General features: G+C 42.6%; 15 non-coding genes and 3 pseudogenes across 15 annotated transcripts; all 18 read right to left on the bottom strand.

The window, feature by feature from the left end:
• Positions 1-17: 17 nt before the first annotated feature.
• On the bottom strand, positions 18-136 carry LOC142512619 (5S ribosomal RNA; annotated as a pseudogene).
• A 671-nt stretch (positions 137-807) lies between these two features.
• Positions 808-923, bottom strand: LOC142511550 (5S ribosomal RNA; annotated as a pseudogene).
• Positions 924-1,608: 685 nt separating this feature from the next.
• Positions 1,609-1,726, bottom strand: LOC142510291 (5S ribosomal RNA). The gene has a single exon (XR_012808414.1). It is a non-coding gene; the product is annotated as a 5S ribosomal RNA (ribosomal RNA).
• Positions 1,727-2,406: 680 nt separating this feature from the next.
• On the bottom strand, positions 2,407-2,524 carry LOC142515789 (5S ribosomal RNA). The gene has a single exon (XR_012811615.1). It is a non-coding gene; the product is annotated as a 5S ribosomal RNA (ribosomal RNA).
• A 1,257-nt stretch (positions 2,525-3,781) lies between these two features.
• LOC142508534 (5S ribosomal RNA) lies at positions 3,782-3,900 on the bottom strand. The gene has a single exon (XR_012806742.1). It is a non-coding gene; the product is annotated as a 5S ribosomal RNA (ribosomal RNA).
• Positions 3,901-4,581: 681 nt separating this feature from the next.
• Positions 4,582-4,700, bottom strand: LOC142516491 (5S ribosomal RNA). The gene has a single exon (XR_012812283.1). It is a non-coding gene; the product is annotated as a 5S ribosomal RNA (ribosomal RNA).
• Positions 4,701-5,265: 565 nt separating this feature from the next.
• LOC142509279 (5S ribosomal RNA) lies at positions 5,266-5,384 on the bottom strand. The gene has a single exon (XR_012807462.1). It is a non-coding gene; the product is annotated as a 5S ribosomal RNA (ribosomal RNA).
• Positions 5,385-6,190: 806 nt separating this feature from the next.
• Positions 6,191-6,309, bottom strand: LOC142508372 (5S ribosomal RNA). Its single transcript, XR_012806587.1, has one exon. It is a non-coding gene; the product is annotated as a 5S ribosomal RNA (ribosomal RNA).
• A 681-nt stretch (positions 6,310-6,990) lies between these two features.
• On the bottom strand, positions 6,991-7,109 carry LOC142514797 (5S ribosomal RNA). The gene has a single exon (XR_012810674.1). It is a non-coding gene; the product is annotated as a 5S ribosomal RNA (ribosomal RNA).
• An 803-nt stretch (positions 7,110-7,912) lies between these two features.
• Positions 7,913-8,031, bottom strand: LOC142507998 (5S ribosomal RNA). Its single transcript, XR_012806232.1, has one exon. It is a non-coding gene; the product is annotated as a 5S ribosomal RNA (ribosomal RNA).
• Positions 8,032-8,708: 677 nt separating this feature from the next.
• LOC142516049 (5S ribosomal RNA) lies at positions 8,709-8,827 on the bottom strand. The gene has a single exon (XR_012811864.1). It is a non-coding gene; the product is annotated as a 5S ribosomal RNA (ribosomal RNA).
• A 681-nt stretch (positions 8,828-9,508) lies between these two features.
• LOC142513963 (5S ribosomal RNA) lies at positions 9,509-9,627 on the bottom strand. Its single transcript, XR_012809882.1, has one exon. It is a non-coding gene; the product is annotated as a 5S ribosomal RNA (ribosomal RNA).
• A 1,462-nt stretch (positions 9,628-11,089) lies between these two features.
• Positions 11,090-11,208, bottom strand: LOC142510555 (5S ribosomal RNA; annotated as a pseudogene).
• An 803-nt stretch (positions 11,209-12,011) lies between these two features.
• Positions 12,012-12,130, bottom strand: LOC142509733 (5S ribosomal RNA). The gene has a single exon (XR_012807890.1). It is a non-coding gene; the product is annotated as a 5S ribosomal RNA (ribosomal RNA).
• Positions 12,131-12,767: 637 nt separating this feature from the next.
• On the bottom strand, positions 12,768-12,885 carry LOC142508079 (5S ribosomal RNA). The gene has a single exon (XR_012806311.1). It is a non-coding gene; the product is annotated as a 5S ribosomal RNA (ribosomal RNA).
• Positions 12,886-13,689: 804 nt separating this feature from the next.
• On the bottom strand, positions 13,690-13,808 carry LOC142509254 (5S ribosomal RNA). Its single transcript, XR_012807438.1, has one exon. It is a non-coding gene; the product is annotated as a 5S ribosomal RNA (ribosomal RNA).
• An 805-nt stretch (positions 13,809-14,613) lies between these two features.
• Positions 14,614-14,732, bottom strand: LOC142509713 (5S ribosomal RNA). The gene has a single exon (XR_012807873.1). It is a non-coding gene; the product is annotated as a 5S ribosomal RNA (ribosomal RNA).
• Positions 14,733-15,416: 684 nt separating this feature from the next.
• Positions 15,417-15,535, bottom strand: LOC142517489 (5S ribosomal RNA). Its single transcript, XR_012813233.1, has one exon. It is a non-coding gene; the product is annotated as a 5S ribosomal RNA (ribosomal RNA).
• Positions 15,536-20,735: the final 5,200 nt, after the last annotated feature.

Raw genomic sequence — 20,735 nt, 5'->3', positions numbered from 1 at the left:
AAAAAAAAACACGAAATTGGGTGCGACCACGAGGAATTCCCTAGGGAAAGCCATCCTAGTACTGCTCTCACCCAAGCAGCTTAAACTTCAGAGTTCTGATGAGATCCGGTGCATTAGTGCTGGTATGATCGCACCGACATTGAGTGGGCTGTTTCTTTAATTCATCGAGACATGTGGAACGGGAGGCGATGGACAACACGCGGAACTGCTCTCGTCCAATAAGAACCATGAAGTTAAGCGTTCTGGCGCGATGGCAGAGCTAGGATGGGTGACACCCTGGGCAGTCCTCGTGTCGCGACCGTTTACGAAAATATGGATAAAACAGTCGAAATAATGTTTTTAATGATTAACTGTCTCCGAGTAATCTTCATCATACACTTCCGCACAAACCGGCTCACGACAACAAAAAATCGCTAATGTTCCCTAGAAAAAAATAGAAAAAAAAAATAGAAGAAGAAATGCGAATGTAAGCTATTATTAGGCCTGGGATAACGATAAAATAGAACCGAAATCGATTTCGACTTCCTAAGCAGATTTCTTGAAGAAAACGGAGCTTAGCAGAAGCGGAAATCGAAAATTAGAGGGTCTTAGAGAACGAATTCGGCTAAACTCTCGCCAGGTCATTGCGGAGTAACGAGTCTCGTTCGTTTGCCCGTTTACAATCAAATTAGCCTACATTTTGTCCAAATCCGGCAGTGCCGAGCTACGTTGATTTCACATGTCTTATCTGGTCTCGATCGAGATTCAGATATGATTTGAGCCGAAAATCGTCTGTCAACAAGCAATCAAAAATAGAAAAACACGAAAGGGGTGCAACACAAGGACTTCCTGGGGTCACCCTCCTAGTACTGCTCTTGCCCAAGCAACGCTTAACTTCGGAGTTCTGATGGATCCGGTGCATTAGTGCTGGTATGATCGCAACCGACATTGAGTGGATTTTATTGTCTTATATCCCTCGAGTACGTGTGAACGGGCGATGATGGACAACACGCGGCACTGCTCTCGTCCAATCAAACCATGAAGTTAAGCGTTCTGGGGCGAATGCAGAGCTAGGATGGGTGACCTCCCTAGGAAGTCCTCGTGTCGCGACCGTTTACGTAATTATGGATAAAACAGTCAAAATACTTGTTTTTAATTAGTTAACCGTCTCTGTCTCTGGAGTAATCTGCGTCATACCTTCCGCACAGAACCGGCTCATGACAACAAAAATCAATAAATGTTCCCAGAAAATAGAAAAAAAATAAGAAGGAGAAAATAGCAAATGTAAATCCATTATTATTCCTAGGATACGATAAAATGGAACCGGAATCGAATTTCGGACTTCCTAGGCGGATTTCTCGAGGAAACGCAAGCTTAACAGAAGCGTAAATTCGCAAATTAGAGGGTATTAGAGAAGAAGGTCGGCTAAAATCTTGCCAGCTCATTGCGGAGTAAGGAGTCTCGTTCGTTTGCCCGTTTACAATCAAATTAGCCTACAATTTTCTCCAAATCCGGCAGTGCCCGAGCTACGTTAATTTCTCATGTCTTATCTGGTCCCGATCGAGATTCAGATGATTTGTGCCAAAAATCGTCTGTCAACAAGTAAAAAAAAATAGAAAAACACGAAATGGGGTGCAACACGTGGAATTCCCTAGGGGTCAGCCATCCTAGTACTGCTCTCACCAAGCACGCTTACCTTCAGAGTTCTGATGGGATCCGGTGCATTAGTGCTAGTATGATCGCACCCGACATTGAGTGGGTTGTTTATTCTTATATCCCTCGAGTACGGGTGGAGCGGGCGGCGATGGACAAAACTCGACACTGCTCTCGCCCAAACAGAACCATAAAGTTAAGCGTTCTGGCGCGATGGCAGAGCAAGGATGGGTGACCTCCCTCGAAAGTCCTCGTGTCGCGATCGTTTACGTAAATTATGGATAAAACAATCGAAATAATTGTTTTTAATGAGTTAACAGTCTCTGAAGTAATCTGCGTCATACCCTTCCGCACAGAACTGGCTCACGACAACAAAAATCGCTAAATGTTCCCAGAAAATAGAAAAAAAAGAAGAAGAAAATAGAGAATGTAAAGCTGTTATTATGCCTGGGATACGATAAAATGGAACCGGAATCGAATTTCGGACTTCCTAAACGGATTTCTCGAGGAAACGGAAGCTTAACAGAAGCGGAAAATCGCAAATTAGAGGGTCTTAGAGAAGGAATTCGGCTAAAATCTCGCCAGCTCATTGCAAAGTAATGAGTCTTGTTCGTTTGCCCGTTTACAATCAAATTATCCTACAATTTTGTCCAAATCCAGTAGTGCCCGAGCTACGTTGATTTCACATATCTTATTTAGTCCCGATAGAGATTCAGATTATTTGAGCCGAAAATCTTCTCTCAACAAGTAATCAAAAATAGAAAAACACGAAAAGGGGTGCAACACGATGACTTCCAGGGGGTCACCCATCCTAGTACTGCTCTCGCCCAAGCACGCTTAACTACGGAGTTCTGATGGGATCCGGTGCATTAGTGCTGGTATGATCGCACCCGACATTGAGTGGGATGTTTATTCTTATATTCCTCGAGTTTGGAACGGGCGGCGATGGACAACACGCGTCACTGCTCTCGCCCAATCAGAACCATGAAGTTAAGCGTTCTGGCGCTATGGCAGAGCTAGGATCGGTGACCTCCCTGGGCAGTACTCGTGTCGCGACTGTTTACGTAAATTATGGATAAAACAGTCGAAATAATTGTTTTTAATGAGTTAACCGTCTCCGGAGTAATCTGCGTCAAACTTTTCCGCACAGAACCGGCTTATGACAACAAAAATTGCTAAATTTTTCTAGAAAATAGAAAAAAAATAAGAAGAAGAAAATAGCGAATGTAAATCCGTTATTATGCCTGGGATACGATAAAATGGAACCGGAATCGAATTTCGAACTTCCTAAGCAGATTTCTCGAGAAAACAGAAGCTTAACAGAAGTGGAAAATCGCAAATTAAAGTGTCTCAGAGAAAGAATTCGGCTAAATCTCTCCACCTCATTGCGCAGTAATGAGTCTCGTTCGTAGCCCGTTTGCAATCAAATTAGCCTACAATATTGTCCAAATCCGGCAGCACCCGAGCTACGTTGATTTCTCATGTCTTATCTTGTCCCGATCGAGATTCAGATGATTTGAGCCGAAAAATCGTCTGTCAACAAGTAATCAAAAATAGAAAAACACGAAAAGGGGTGCAACACGAGGACTTCCCAGGGGGTCACCCATCCTAGTACTGCTCTCGACCAAGCACGCTTAACTTCGGAGTTTTGATGGGATCCGGTGCATTAATTGTTTTTAATGAGTTAACCGTCTCCGGAGTAATCTGCGTCATACCCTACAGCAAAGGACCGGTTCACGACAACAAAAATCGCTAAATGTTCCAAAAATAAAAGGAAAAAAATAAGAAGAATAAAATAGCAAATGTAAAGCTATTATTATGCCTGGGATACGATAAAATGGAACCGGAATCGAATTTCGAACTTCCTAAGCGGATTTCTCGAGGAAACAGAAGCTTAACGGAAGCGTAAAATCGCAAATTAGAGGGTCTTAGAGAAGGAATTCTGCTAAAATCTCGCCAGCTCATTGCGGAGTAATGAGTCTCGTTCGTTTGCCCGTTTACAATCAAATTAGCCTACAATTTTGTCCAAACCCGGCAGTGCCTGAGATACATTGATTTCACATGTCTTATCTGGTCCAGATCGAGATTCAGAAGATTTGAGCTGAAAATCGTCTGTCAACAAGTAATCAAAAATAGAAAAACACGAAAAGGCGTGCAACACGAGGACTTTCCAGAGGGCCACCCATCCTAGTACTGCTCTCGCCCAGGCACGCTTAACTTCGGAGTTCTGATGGGATCAGGTGCATTAGTGCTTGTATGATCGCACCCGACATTGAGTGGGATGTTTATTCTTATATCTTTCGAGTACGTGTGGAGCGGGCGGCGAGGAACAACACGCGGCACTGCTCTCGCCCAATCAGAACCATGAAGTTAAGCTTTGTGGCGCGATGGCAGAGCTAGGATGGGTGGACCTCCCTGGGCAGTCCTCGTGTCGCGACCGTTTACGTAAAATATGGATAAAACAGTCGAAATAATTGTTTTTAATAAGTTAACCCTCTCCGAAGTAATTTGCGTCATACTCTTCCGTAGAGAACTGGCTCACGATAACAAAAATCGCTAAATGTTCCCAGAAAATAGAAAAAAATAAGAAGAAGAAAATAGCGAATGTAAAGCTATTTTTATGCATGAGATACGATAAAATGGGTCTGGAATCGAATTTCGAACTTCCTAAGCGGATTTCTCGAGAAAACGGAAGCTTAACAGAAGCGAAAAATCGCAAATTAGAGGGTCTTAAAGAAAGAATTCGGCTAAAATCTCGCCACCTCATTGCGGAGTAATGAGTCTCGTTCGGTTGCCTGTTTACAAAAATTAGCCTACAATTTTGTCCAAACCCAGCACTGGCCGAGCTACGTTGATTTCACATGTTTTATCTTTTCCCGATCCAGATTCAGATGATTTTAGCCAAAAATCATCTGTCAACAAGTAATCAAAAATAGAAAAACACGAAAAGTGGTGTAACACAAGGACTTCCCAGGGGGTCACCCAACCTAGTACTGCTCTCGCCCAAGCAAGCTTAACTTCGGAGTTCTGATGGGATCCGGTGCATTAGTGCTGGTATGATCGCACCCGACATTGAGTGGGATGTTTATTCTTATATCCCTCGAGTACGTGTGGAGCGAGCGGCGATGGACAACACACGGCAATGCTCTCGCCTATTCAGAATCATGAAGTTAAGCGTTCTGGAGCGATGGCAGTGCTAGGATGGGTGACCTACCTGAGAAGTTCTTGTGTCGCGACCGTTTACATAAATTATGGCTAAAACAGTCGAAATAATTGTTTTTAATGAGTTAACCGTCTCCGAAGTAATTTGCATCATACCCTTCCGCACAGGAATCGAATTTCGAACTTCCTAAGCGGATTTCTCGAGGAAACAGAAGCTTAACAGAAGCTGAAAATCGCAAATTAGAGGGTCTTAGAGAAGCAATTCGGCTAAAATCTCGCCAGCTCATTGCAGAGTAATAAGTCTCGTTCGTTTGCCCGTTTACAATCAAATTAGCCTACAATTTTGTCCAAATCCTGCAGTGCCCGAGCTACGTTGATTTCACATGTCTTATCTGGTCCTGATCGAGATTCAGATGATTTGAGCCAAAAATCGTGTGTCAACAAGTAATCAAAAATAGAAAAACACGAAAAAGGGTACAACACGAGGACTTCCCAAGGGGTCACCCATCCTAGTACTGCTCTCGACCAAGAACGCTTAACTTCGGAGTTCTGATGGAATGCGGTGCATTAGTACTGGTATGATCGCACCTGACATTGAGTGGGATGTTTATTCTTATATCCCTCGAGTACGTGTGGAGCTGGCGGCGATGGAGAACACGCGGCACTGCTCTCGCCCAATCAGAACCATGAAGTTAAGCGTTCTGGCGCGATGGCAGAGCCAGGATGGGTGACCTCCCTGAGCAGTCCTCGTGTCGCGACCGTTTACGTAAATTAAGGCTAAAACAATCGAAAAAATTGTTTTTAATGAGTTAACAATCTCCAGAGTAATCTGCATCATACCCTTTTTGCATAGAACCGGCTCACGACAACAAAAGTCGCTAAATATTTCCAGAAAATAGAAAAAAAATTAGAAGAAGAAAACAAGGAATGTAAAGCAATTATTATGCCTGGGATATGATAAAATGGAACCAGAATCGAATTTCGAACTTCCTAAGCGAATTTCTCGTAGAAACGGAAGCTTAACAGAAGCGGAAAATTGCAAATTAGAGGGTCTTAGAGAAAGAATTCGGCTAAACTCTCGCCAACTCATTGCGGAGTAATGAGTCTTGTTCGTTTGCCCGTTTACAATCTAATTAGGCTACAATTTTGTCCAAATCCGGCAGTGCCCGAGCTACGTTGATTTCACATGTTTTATCTTGTCCGGATCGAGATTCAGATGATTTGAGCCGAAATTCGTCTGTCAACAAGTAATTAATAATGGAAAAACACGAAAAGGGGTGCAGCACGAGGACTTTCTAGGGGGCCACCCATCCTAGTACTGCTCTCGCCCAAGCACGCTTAACTTCAGCCGAAAATCGTCTGTCAACAAGTAATCAAAAATAGAAAAACACGAAAAGGGGTGCATCACGTAGACATCCCAGGGGGTCACCCATCCTAGTACTGCTCTCGCCCAAGCACACTTAACTCCGGAGTTCTGATGAGATCCGGTGCATTAGTGCTGGTATGATCGCACGCAACTTTGAGTGGGATGTTTATTCTTATATCCCTCGACAACGTGTGGAGCGGGCGGCGATGGACAACACGCGGCACTGGTCTCGCCCAATCATAACCATGAAGTTAAGCGTTCTGGCGCGATGGCAGAGCTAGGATGGGTGACCTCCCTCGGAAGTCCTCGTGTCGCGACCGTTTACGTAAATTATGTATAAAACAGTCGAAATAATTGTTTTTAATGAGTTAACCGTCTCCGGAGTAATCTGCGTCATACCCTTCCGTACAGAACCGGCTCACGACAACAAAAATCGATAAATGTTCCCAGAAAATATAAAAAAATAAGAAGAAGGAAATAACGAATGTAAAGGTATTATTATGCCTGGGATACGATAAAATGGAACCAGAATCGAATTTCGAACTTCCTAAGCTGATTTCTCGTGGAAACGGAAGCTTAACAGAAGCGGAAAATCGCAAATTAGAGGGTCTTAGAGAAGGAATTCGGCTAAAATCTCGCCAGCTCATTGCGGAGTAATGAGTCTCGTTCGTTTGCCCGTTTATAATCAAATTAGGCTACAATTTTGTCCAAATCCGGCAGTGCCCGAGCTACGTGGATTTCACATTCTTATCTGGTCCCGATCGAGATTCAGATGATTTGAACGGAAAATCATCTGTCATCAATTAATCAAAAATAGAAAAACTCGAAAAGGGGTGCAACACGAGGACTTCCCAATAAGTCACCCATTCTAGTACTGCTCTCGCCCAAGCACGCTTAACTTCGGAGTTCTGATGGGATCCAGTGCTTTAGTGCTGGTATGATCGCATCCGACATTGAGTGGGATGTTTATTCTTATATCACTCGAGTACGTGTGGAATGGGCGGCGATGGACAAAACGCGGCACTGCTCTCGCCCAATCAGAACCATGAAGTTAAGCGTTCTGGCGTGATGGCAGAGCTAGGGTGGGTGACCGCCCGGGAAGTCCTCGGATCGCGACTGTTTACGTAAATTATGGCTAAAACAGTCGAAATAATTGTTTTTAATGAGTTAACCGTCTCCGGAGTTATCTGCGTCATACCCTTCCGCACAGAACTGGCTCACGACAACAAAAATTTCTAAATTTTTCCAGAAAATAGAAAAAAATAAGAATAAGAAAATAGCGAATGTAAAGCTATTATTATGCCTAGGATACTATAAAATGGAACCGGAATCAAAGTTCGAACTTTCTAAGCGGATTTCTCGAGGAAACGGAATCTTAACAGAAGCTTAAAATCGCAAATTAGAGGGTCTTAGAGAAGGAATTCGGCTGTATTCTCGCCAGCTCATTGCGGAGTAATGAATCTCGTTTGTTTGCCCGTTTACAATCTAATTAGGCTACAATTTTGTCCAAATCCGGCAGTGCCCGAGCTACGTTGATTTCACATGTTTTATCTTGTCCCGATCGAGATTCAGATGATTTGAGCCGAAAATCGTCTGTCAACAAGTAATCAAGAATAGAAAAACACGAAAAGGGGTGCAACACGAGGACTTTCTAGGGGGCCACCCATCCTAGTACTGCTCTCGCCCAAGCACGCTTAACTTCAGCCGAAAATCGTCTGTCAACAAGTAATCAAAAATAGAAAAACACGAAAATGGGTGCATCACGAAGACATCCCAGGGGGTCACCCATCCTAGTACTGCTCTCGCCCAGGCACGCTTAACTTCGGAGTTCTGACGTGATCCGGTGCATTAGTGCTGGTATGATCGCACCAGACATTGAGTGGGATGTTTAATCTTATATCCCTCGAGTACGTGTGGAGTGGGCGGCGATGGACGCGGCAGTGCTCTCTCCCAATCAGAACCATGAAGTTAAGCGTTCTGGCGAGATGGCAGAGCTAGGATGGGTGACCTCCTTGAGCAGTCCTCGTGTCACGACCGTTTACGTAAATTAAGGCTAAAACAATCGAAATAATTGTTTTTAATGAGTTAACCGTCTCTAGAGTAATCTGCATCATACCCTTCCGCACAGAACCGGCTCACGACAACAAAAGTTGCTAAATGTTCACAGAAAATAGAAAAAAAATAAGAAGAAGAAAACAACGAATGTAAAGCAATTATCATGCCTGTGATAGGATAAAATGGAACCAGAATCGAATTTCGAACTTCCTAAGCTGATTTCTCGTGTAAACGGAAGCTTAACAGAAGCGGAAAATCGCAAATTAGAGGGTCTTAGAGAAGGAATTCGGCTAAAATCTCGCCAGCTCATTGCGGAGTAAAGAGTCTCGTTCGTTTGCCCGTTTATAATCAAATTAGGCTACAATTTTGTCCAAATCCGGCAGTGCCCGAGCTACGTGGATTTCACATTCTTATCTGGTCCCGATCGAGATTCAGATGATTTGAACCGAAAATCAACTGTCATCAATTAATCAAAAATAGAAAAACTCGAAAAGGGGTGCAACACGAGGACTTCCCAATGAGTCACCCATTCTAGTACTGCTCTCGCCCAAGCACGCTTAACTTCGGAGTTCTAATGGGATCCAGTGCATTAGTGCCGGTATGATCGCATCCGACATTGAGTTGGATGTTTATTCTTATATCCCTCGAGTACGTGTGGAACGGGCGGCGATGGACAAAACGCGGCACTGCTCTCGCCCAATCAGAACCATGAAGTTAAGCGTTCTGGCGTGATGGCAGAGCTAGGGTGGGTGACCGCCCGGGAAGTCCTCGGATCGCGACTGTTTACGTAAATTTTGGCTAAAACAGTCGAAATAATTGTTTTTAATGAGTTAACCGTCTCCGGAGTTATCTGCGTCATACCCTTCCGCACAGAACTGGCTCACGACAACAAAAATTTCTAAATTTTTCCAGAAAATAGAAAAAAATAAGAATAAGAAAATAGCGAATGTAAAGCTATTATTATGCCTAGGATACTATAAAATGGAACCGGAATCAAATTTCGAACTTTCTAAGCGGATTTCTCGAGGAAACGGAATCTTAACAGAAGCTTAAAATCGCAAATCAGAGGGTCTTAGAGAAGGAATTCGGCTGTATTCTCGCCAGCTCATTGCGGAGTAATGAATCTCGTTCGTTTGCCCGTTTACAATCAAATTAGACTACAATTTTGTCCAAATACGGCAGTGCCCGAGCTACGTTGATTTCACACGTCTTATCTTGTCCCGATCGAGATTCAGATGATTTGAGCTGAAAATCGTCTGTCAACAAGTAATCAAGAATAGAAAAACACGAAAAGGGGTGCAACACGAGGAATTCCCAATGGGTCATCCATCCTAGTACTGCTCTCGCCCAAGCACGCTTAACTTTGGAGTTCTGATGGGATCCGGTGCATTAGTGCTGGTATGATCGCACCCGACATTGAGTGTGATGTTTATTCTTATATCCCTCGAGTACGTGTGGAGCGGGCGGCGATGGACAACATGCGGCACTGCTCTCACCCAATCAGAACCATGAAGTTAAGCGTCCTGGCGCGATGGCAGAACGAGGATGGGTGACCTCCCTGGGCAGTCCTCGTGTCGGGACCGTTTACGTAAATTATGGATTAAAAAGTCGAAATAATTGTTTTTAATGAGTTAACCGTCTCCAGAGTAATCTTCGTCATACCCATCCGCACAGAACCGGCTCACGACAACAAAAATCACTAAATGTTCCCAGAAAATAGAAAAAAAAAAAGAAGAAGAAATAGCGAATGTAAAGCTATTTTTATTCCTAGGATACGATAAAATGGAACCGGAATCGAATTTCAAACGTCCTATGCGGATTTTTCGAGGAAACGGAAGCTTAACAGAAGCGAAAAATCGCAAATTAGAGGGTCTTAGAGATGATATTCGGCTAAACTCTCGCCAGCTCATTGCGGAGTAAGGAGTCTCGTTCGTTTGCCCGTTTACAATCAAATTAGGCTACAATTTTGTCCAAATCCGGCAGTGCCCGAGCTACGTTGATTTCACATGTTTTATCTGGTCCCGATCGAGATTCAGATGATTTGAGCCGAAAATAGTATGTCAACAAGTAATAAAAACTACAAAACACGAAAAAGGGTGAAACTTATATCCCTCGAGTACGTGTGGAGCGGGCGATGGACAACAGGCGGCACTGCTCTCACCCAATCAAAACCATGAAGTGAAGCGCGATGGCAGAGCTAGGATGGGTGACCTCCCTGGGCAGTCCTCGTGTTGTGACCGTTTACGTAAATTATGGATAAAACAGTCGAAATAATTGTTTTTAATGAGTTAACCGTCTCCGAAGTAATCTGCGTCATACCATTCTGCACAGAATCGGCTCACGACAACAAAAATCGCTAAATGTTCCCAGAAAATAGAAAAAAAAATAAGAAGAAGAAATAGCGAATGTAAAGCTATTATTATTCTTAGGATACGATAAAATGGAATCGGAATCGAATTTCAAACTTCCTATGCGGATTTCTCGAGGAAACGGAAGCTTAACAGAAGCGAAAAATAGCAAATTAGAGGGTCTTAGAGAAGGAATTCGGCTAAACTCTCGCCAGCTCATTGCGGAGTAAGGAGTGTCGTTCGTTTGCCCGTTTACAATCAAATTAGGCTACAATTTTGTCCAAATCCGGCAATACCCGAGCTACGTTGATTTCACATGTTTTATCTAGTCCTGATCGAGATTCAGATGATTTGAGCCGAAATTCGTCTGTCAACAAGTAATTAAAAATGGAAAAACACAAAAAAGGGTGCAACACGAGGACTTCCTAGGGGGTCACCCATCCTAGTACTGCTCTCGCCCATGCACGCTTAACTTCAGCCGAAAATCTTCTGTCAACAAGTAATCAAAAATAGAAAAACACGAAAAGGGATGCATCACAAGGACATTCCAGGGGGTCACCCATCCTAGTACTGCTCTCGCCCAAGCACGCTTAACTTCGGAGTTCTGATGGGATGCGGTGCATTATTGCTGGTATGATCGCACCCGACATTGAGTGGGATGTTTATTCTTATATCCTTCGAGTACATGTGGAGCGAACGATGGACAACACGCGGCACTGCTCTCACCCAATTAGAACCATGAAGTTAAGCAACCTGGCGCGAAGGCGGAGCTAGGATGGGTGACCTCCCTGGGCAGTCCTCGTGTCGCAATCGTTTACGTAAATTATGGATAAAACAGTAGAAATAATTGTTTTTAATGAGTTAACCGTCTCAGGAGTAATCTGCTTCACACCTTTCCGTATAGAACTGGCTCACGATAACAAAAATCGCTAAATGTTCCCAGAAAATAGAAAAAAAAATAAGAAGAAGAAAATAACGAATGTAAAGCTATTATTATGTTTGGGATACGATAAAATGGAACCAGAATCGAATTTGGAACTTCCTAAGCGGATTTCTCGAGGAAACGGAAGCTTAACAGAAGCGGAAAATGGCAAATTAGAGAGTCTTAGAGAAAGAATTCGGCTAAACTCTCGTCAGCTCATTGCAGAGTAATGAATCTCGTTCGTTTGCCCGTTTACAATCTAATTAGGCTAAAATTTTGTCCAAATCCGGCAGTGCCCGAGCTACGTTGATTTCACATGTTTTATCTGGTCCTGATCGAGATTCAGATGATTTGAGCCGAAATTCGTCTGTCAACAAGTAATTAAAAATGGAAAAACGCGAAAAGGGGTGCAACACGAGGACTTCCTAGGGGGTCACCCATCCTAGTACTGCTCTCGCCCAAGCACGCTTAATTTCAGCCGAAAATCTTCTGTCAACAAGTAATCAAAAATAGAAAAACACGAAAAGGGATGCATCACGAGGACATTCCAGGGGGTCACCCATCCTAGTACTGCTCTCGCCGAAGCACGCTTAACTTCGGAGTACTGATGGGATCCGGTGCATTAGTGCTCGTATGATCGTACCCGACATTGAGTGGGATGTTTATTCTTATATCCCTCGAGTACGTGTGGAGCAGGCGGCCATGGACAACACGTGGCACTGCTCTCGCCCAATTAGAACCATGAAGTTAAGCGTTCTGGCGCGATGACAGAGCTAGGATGGGTGACCTCCCTGGGCATTCCTCGTGTCGCGACCGTTTACGTAACTTATGGCTAAAACAGTCGAAATAATTGTTTTTAATGAGTTACCCATCTCCTGAATAATCTGCGTCGTACCCTTCCGCACAAAACCGGCTCACGACAACAAAAATCGCTAAATGTTCCCAGAAAATAGAAAAAAAAGAAGAAGAAAATGGAACCGTAATAGAATTTCAGACTTCCTAAATGGATTTCTCGAGGAAACGGAAGCTTAACAGAAGCGGAAATCGCAAATTTGAGGGTCTTTGAGAAGGAATTCGGCTAAAATCTTGCCAGCTCATTGCGGAGTAATAAGTCTCTTTCGTTTGCCCGTTTACAATCAAATTAGGCTACAATTTTGTCCAAATCCGACAGTGCCCGAGCCACGTTGATTTCACATGTCTTATCTGGTCCCGATCGAGATTCAAATGATTTGAGCCGAAAATCGTCTGTCAACAAGTAATCAAAAATAGAAAAATACGAAAAAGGGTGTAACACGAGGACTTCCCAGGGGTCACCCATCCTAGTACTGCTCTCGCCGAAGCACGCTTAACTTCGTAGTTCTGATGGGATCCGGTGCTTTAGTGCTGGTATGATCGCACCCGACATTGAGTGGGATGTTTATTCTTATATCCCTCGAGTACGTGTGGAGCAAGCGGTGATGGACAACACGCGGCACTGCTCTCGCCCAATCAGAACAATGAAGTTAACCGTTCTGGCGCGATGGCAGAGCTAGGATGGGTGACCTCCCTGAGCAGTCCTCGTGTCGCGACCGTTTACGTAAATTAAGGCTAAAACAATCGAAATAATTGTTTTTAATGAGTTAACCGTCTCCATAGTAATCTGCATCATACCCTTCCGCACAGAACCGACTCACGACAACAAAAATCGCTAAATGTTCCAAGAAAATAGAAAAAAATAAGAAGAAGAAAATAACGAATGTAAAGCTATTATTATGCCTGGGATACAATAAAATGGAACCAGAATCTAATTTCAAACTTCCTAAGCGGATTTCTCGAGGAAACGGAAGTTTAACAGAAGCGGAAAATTTCAAATTAGAGGGTCTTAAAGAAAGAATTCGGCTAAACTCTCGCTAGCTCATTGCGGAGTAACGAGTCTCGTTCGTTTGCCCGTTTACAATCTAATTAGGCTACAATTTTGTCCAAATCCAGCAGTGCCCGTGCTACATTGATATCACATGTTTTATCTGGTCCTGATCGAGATTCAGATGATTTGAGCCGAAATTCGTCTGTCAACAAGTAATTAAAAATGGAAAAACACGAAAAGGGGTGCAACACGAGGACTTCCTAGGGGGTCACCCATCCTAGTACTGCTCTCGTCCAAGCACGCTTAACTTCAGCCGAAAATCGTCTGTCAACAAGTAATCAAAAATAGAAAAACACGAAAAAAGGTGAAACACGAGGACTTCCCAGGGGGACACCCATCCTAGTACTGCTCTCGCCCAGGCACGCTTAACTTCGGAGTTCTGATGGGGTCCGATGCATTAGTGCTAGTATGATCGCATCCGACATTTTGTGGGATGTTTATTCTTATATCCTTCGAGTACATGTGGAGCGGGCGGCGATGGACAACACGCGGCACTGCTCTCGCCCAATCAGAACCATGAAGTTAAGCGTTCTGGCGCGATGACAGAACTAGGATGGGTGACCTTCCTGAGCAGTCCTCATGTCGCGACCGTTTACGTAAATTAAGGATAAAACAATCGAAATAATTGTTTTTAATGAGTTAACCGTCTCCAGAGTAATCTGCATCATACCCTTCCGCACAGAACAGGCTCACGACAACAAAAATCGCTAAATGTTCCCAGAAAACAGAAAAAAAAATAAGAAGAAGAAAATAACGAATGTAAAGCTATTATTAAGCCTGGGATACGATAAAATGGAAACGGAATCGAATTTCGAACTTCCTAAGCGGATTTCTCGAGGAAACGGAAGCTTAACAGAAGCGGAAAATTGCAAATTAGAGGCTCTTAGAGAAAGAATTCGGCTAAACTCTCGCCAGCTCATTGCGGAGTAATGATTCTCGTTCGTTTGCCCGTTTACAATCTAGTTAGGCTACAATTTTGTCCAAATCCGGCAGTGCCCGAGCTACGTTGATTTCACATGTTTTATCTGTTCCTGATCGAGATTCAGATGATTTGAGCCGAAATTCGTCGGTCAACAAGCATTAAAAATGAAAAAACACGAAAAGGGGTGCAACACGAGGACTTCCTAGGGGGTCACCCATCCTAGTACTGTTCTCGCCCAAGCACGCTTAACTTCAGCCAAAAATCGTCTGTCAACAAGTAATCAAAAATATAAAAAGACGAAAAAGGGTGAATCACGAGGACATCCCAGGAGGTCACCCATCCTAGTACTGCTCTCGCCCAAGCACGCTTAACTTCGGAGTTCTGATGGGATCCGGTGCATTTTAACTGGTATGATTGCACCCGACATTGAGTGGGATGTTTATTCTTACATCCTTCGAGTACGTGTGGAGCGGGCGGCGATGGAAAACATGCGGCACTGCACTCGCACAATCAGAACCACGAAGTTAAGCGTTCTGGCGCGATGACCGAGCTAGGATGGGTGACCTCCCTGGGCATTCCTCGTGTCGCGACCGTTTACGTAAATTATGGCTAAAACAGTCGAAATAATTGTTTTTAATGAGTTAACCATCTCAAGAATAATCTGCATCATACCCTTCTACACAAAACCGGCTCACGACAAAAAAAATCGCTAAATGTTCCTAGAAAATAGAAAAAAAAATAAAAAGAAGAAAATAGCGAATGTAAAGCTATTATTATGCCTAAGATACGATAAAATGGAACAGGAATCAAATTTCAAACTTCCTATGAGTATTTCTCGAGGAAACGAAAGTTTATAAGAAGCGGAAAATCGAAAATTAGAGCGTCATAGAGAAGGAATTCGGCTAAACTCTCGCCAGCTCATTGCGGAGTAAGGAATCTCGTTCGTTTGCCCGTTTACAATCAAATTAGACTAAAATTTTTTCCAAATCCGGCAGTGCCCGAGCAACGTTGATTTCAGATGTTTTATCTGGTCCCGATCGAGATTCAGATGATTTGAGCCGAAAATCGTCTGTCAACAAGTAATCAAAAATAGAAAAACACAAAAAGGGGTGCAACACGAGGACTTTCCAGGGGGTAGCCCATCCTAGCACTGCTCTCGCCCAAGCACGCTTAACTTCGGAGTTCTGATGGGATCCGGTGCATTAGTGCTGGTATGATCGTACCCGACATTGAGTGGGATGTTTATTCTTATATCCTTCGAGTACATGTGGAGCGGGCGGCGATGGACAACACGCGGCACTGCTCTCGCCCAATCAGAACAATGAAGTTAACCGTTCTGGCGCGATGGCAGAGCTAGGATGGGTGACCTCCCTGAGCAGTCCTTGTGTCGCGATCGTTTACGTAAATTAAGGCTAAAACAATCGAAATAATTATTTTTAATGAGTTAACCGTCTCTAGAGTAATCTGCATCATACCCTTCAGAACAGAACCGGCTCACGACAACAAAAATCGCTAAATGTTAGCAGAAAATAGAAAAAAAATAAGAAGAAGAAAATAACGAATGTAAAGCTATTATTATGCCTGGGATATGATAAAATAGAACCAAAATCGAATTTCAAACTTCCTAAGCGGATTTCTCGAGGAAACGGAAGTTCAACAGAAGCGGAAAATTGCAAATTAGAGGGTCTTAGAGAAAGAATTCGGCTAAACTCTCGCTAGCTCATTGCGGAGTAATGAGTCTCGTTCGTTTGCCCGTTTACAATCTAATTAGGCAACAATTTTGTCCAAATTCGGGTGTGGGGGATCGGACGCTAATCATGTTTCTTAATCATCATTGGGACTAATTAATCAATTATAAAACAGGGTCTAAATTTTTTTTAAAATGCGGAACGTAAGGAAAGAAAACGTATATACATCTCAGTATAAAAGTACAAGTCCTGTACCACATACATTTATTCAACTAAGGTTTAACAGCTAATATCAAGTGTCCAACCCTATCTCTAATCCAAGTCCGGAGCCTCCACTCTAATCACGATCTTTCCTCATCTCCTCGACCCTGAGCCTGTCCCACCTGTTGTCATGCACACATACAAAACAAGACAACAGCCGGATAACTCCGGTGAGAATAAATCCCTGTATAAACAATGTAAACATGCAATCATATAAAAACATATACAAAAGCATATAACAAATATCATTCACATGCAGCCAATCAACAAACATGTATGATATCAAAACTGTAAATCAACTAGTCGTATCAGACTTGACTCAAACAACGCGTCAACTCAGACTTGACTCATTCCTAATCTAGGGATCCCGGTTTTGAATATTGAGAATTATATCGAATCTCAGTCGATAGGAATGACCCAACCCTAAACGGCATCGATATAATTCCTATATCCAGTGTCTGGGCGAAACAGCCGCAGAATTGACGAATCATTCAAGGATTAAGCGAATCAGCCAATAATTAGACGAATCAGTCAGGGACTAGGCGAATCATCCGATGACTAGGCGAATCAGCCAGTAGCTAGGCAACTCGGCCGATAGCTTGACGAATCAGTCTATGACTAAACGAATCAGTAGTCAAAACATGCAGTGGCTATAAATCAATAGACTACAAACATCAATCTCATTAACTACAAATATCAATGCAGTAAACTAGGTATGTGATTTAGGGAAACTCGAGTCAAACCTCACTCGAGTTGTGCAATCCCAACTCAACATTAATTTATGCCTTTCTTTCTGTCACTCTGACTCTGTCAAAGTCTCGAACTCAAAGCCTGACAATATCAATCTGGCAATAACAATATCGAGGAGTATAATATCAATACATTACTCCAATCAAATCTGTTCTGCTCAATACTCAATCTAATTCACTATCGATGGCATAACGGTACAATATCGGTATACCCAACAATACCATATTAGTCATATATCACTTCCAATATCTCATAATCGATAACAATTCAATTATGATATCAAATCGACTCCAAAACTACTCCGAAAATCATAACAATTTCATATGATATCTGTTCTCCAGTCCGGTTTCGATTATACAATGTCTAATATCGCAAGAACATCATATATGAATCATATCCGATTCCTTCAACAACATAATTTCAAATCATATCAAAACGTAGCAAAACTTACGTCCAGTTGAAGCCTGCGTCGATAGGAACACAGTACTGAAGTCGGATTCAAAATCGGACGGGCGGAACGTTCACAAATCACAAATCTATACGCTAAAAGGCGTAAGGATTTCTTAGAGAAATCCTCGACTCTTCCTGCTAAATTCTGAAGAAGGAAACTTATATATATATATATATATCTCATGCATGTAAAGATATGTGTCCCATTCTCCCTGATTTTCAGTCGGCGCTCGGGCGGTTATAAACTACCGCTCGGGCGCCGAACACTCTGCCCGGTACTCGGCTTGTTATCCATTGGCGCTCGGGCGGTAATTTTCTACCGCTCGGGCGCCACAGGTTCTGCCCGAATAGTATTCTTATTGAACACTGGCGCTCGGGCGGTCATTTCCTACCGCTCGGGCGCCAACAGTTCTGTCCAAACATTGTACTTTTCATATGTTTTGCCCAATCTGGTCTCGAAATGGCCCGGCTATAATCACCTCAATTCTTAATCAATAATCTTAGATTAACAGAATCAAAATCTCGGGCATTACATTTCTCACCCCCTAAGATTTGATTTCGTCCCCGAAATCACAGGCAATCAAATTAGATATCAGAAAGAAATGTATAGCAGAAGCTGAATCAAAATACTCACATCAGTGAAATAACTCAGGAAATCTCTGTCTCATATCAGACTCGGTTTCCCAAGTAGCTTTATCGATGTCATGACGACTCCACTGAATCTTCACAAGTGGAATAGTCTTCTTTCTGAGCTACTTTTCTTTACGATCAATAATCTGAATCGGTTTTTCGAAATAGCTCAATGTCTCATTCAATTCAACTTCGTCTGGTTGAATCATATGGGAAGTATCTTGCATGTACTTCTGCCATAAAACTACATGAGAGACATCATGTATTCCGGATAATGAAAGCGGTAAAGTGAGTCGATAGGCACGATCTCCTATCTTCTCAAGAATCTCATACGGCCCAATCTATCGTGGAGACAACTCCCCTTTCTTGCCAAATCGGACAATTCATCTGAAAGGTGAAATTTTCAAAAATACTCGGTTTCCAGCCTCAAATACCAACGGTCGTCGTCGGACATTGGCATATTTGGCTTGTCTGTCTTGGGCTGCCTTCATTTTCTTCTGAATCAGCTTCACTTTTTCAGTCATATCTCTGATCATGCCAGGTCGATATCAGGAACCTCAGAGATATCATCCCAATAAAGAGGGGATCAACATTTAATTTCGTACAACGCTTCGAAAGAAGTCATTTCAATACTTGTCTGATAGCTGTGGTTGTACGATAATTCACAAATGACAATAAATCATGTCAACTAGTGCTAAAATCCAGCACTACAGTTCTTGGATATTCTCCAGTATCCGGATAGTTTGCTCCGACTATCCGTCGATCTATAGACGATAGGTGAAGGAGTTTATAATATATTCTGCCAAAAATACAAAATCAACCGAAAATCATCGTGTGATATAGTCAATTTTGGCATTCAATGCAGTCTAATCACTCTTCTGACATAACTCTTGATCGTCTGATCTTATCTGTACATCATCCTGTACACCTAATATATGCATATTCAAGCATTCTATCAATTATAATCATAATCACATCGCATCACAGTCTTAGGAAAATTTCGATATTTTCGTCACCAATCCATAGAAATGTACCCTCATTTCTATTTAAGTATCAATAATCGGTATAACCCATCTCCTGGTTTCTATATTTCTGTCTTTATCTTTAGGTAATTAGACATTCCAGTACAAACTCTGTCACATCTACTCTCATCTGTTTCTATCAACATCTTTTCAACTATCAAAATGCATACTGAATAAGTTATTGCACACTGTCTGGCAATATTTATCATTTTAAATTCGGAACATTTGGAACAACAGATTGGTTATTCATATACAAGGCAGTATTACTTACCTGATTCAAACCCAGATTCAAAACAACAGCAAGCTTCAATCAGATTCAAAACATCACTCATCGGTACTGATCTGCTAAACTCATAAACCGCAAATGTTTGACACTGATATCCACCTCGGCCAACTAATTCCGGTTTAACTCTGCTAAATTCAACAGATATAACATCTTCAGATATAACACACCCTGAATATAATCTGTCTCAATCAGGATGCAATCTGTTTCTGATATCAAATCAAGGCTAAAATCAATCTCTCTGATTGGAATCGAATCAGAAGTCTTATCGGGGAAAACATTATTAACTTTCTTATCATTGGTAAATCAGCCAATGATAGACTCAACTTCAGTAAATCAACCGAATACATAAGGAGTCCCTCTGTTCCTTTCTGTAATAATCGAGTTATAGATAGTACGAATTATCAAAGGAATTCTCAATCTAGAATCCTTATCGTACACTATTCATCCCTTGGCCATCTCAGGTCCGATTTTCACCATCTTGTGGAACTAATCTAGGGTAGCTCTGTACTTGGTCAGCATATCAATATCAGTAATGCAGTCTCAAAACCAGACAACACTAGTACAATACAAGCTACCACACGATCTAACTCAATCTCATTCTCATCCTACTATAGTATACGATATTTTACAGAATTCACTGATATAAAAACTCTCCCCAACTAGTCAAGAGATACACTACAGTAGAATAAAGCTTCAACAGGCAATGCATGACTCAATGCAAATCGTTCAGAAATAAACATATGGGAAGCATCCGTATTTATCAATACAAAAGGAGGATAACTACATCAAGAACAGTTACCTGCAACATCATCATCTGGTGCTTCCTGAGCCTGCTCCTCAGTCAAAGCAAATACTCTGGCCTGCTGTCTAGGAGGCTGGCCAACTGTCTGACTTCCTCCTGGCCTCTACTGTGACTGAGATGGTGCTGGCTGAAATGAAGGAACAGCAGCTGATCGTCTACTCCACTGTGCCGCTGATCCAGATGATTCGGCTCTCTGGGATCCTTGAGAACCCTTCTGTGGACACACTCTGGCAAAATGTCCCTGTTGTTTGCAGAAGTGGCAACTACCAAGTACTCCTTGGCATTGCTCAGTGGAATGTCTCCCTCCACAATTTCCGCAGTAAACGCCGGTATAACTCTGTTCGGAACCACTGGAGCTAGCAGAACTGCCGCCAGACTTCTTAAACTGCTTTCCTCTAGCCTTCAGAAAATCTTTCTTTCTACCACTGCTACTGTCACTCTCAAATCGGGGAGGTGGTTGCTGTGGTCTCGATTCTAGGGGAACAGATGCAGCTCCTCTCTGCCTTATCAGGCCCGCTTCAGCGCCCTTTGCTCTA

The sequence above is a fragment of the Primulina tabacum genome, chromosome 10, assembly GCF_025594145.1.
Source record: "Primulina tabacum isolate GXHZ01 chromosome 10, ASM2559414v2, whole genome shotgun sequence".
In the NCBI taxonomy this organism is placed as follows: Eukaryota; Viridiplantae; Streptophyta; class Magnoliopsida; order Lamiales; family Gesneriaceae; genus Primulina; species Primulina tabacum.
This window is presented reverse-complemented; position numbering and strand designations above follow the sequence as displayed.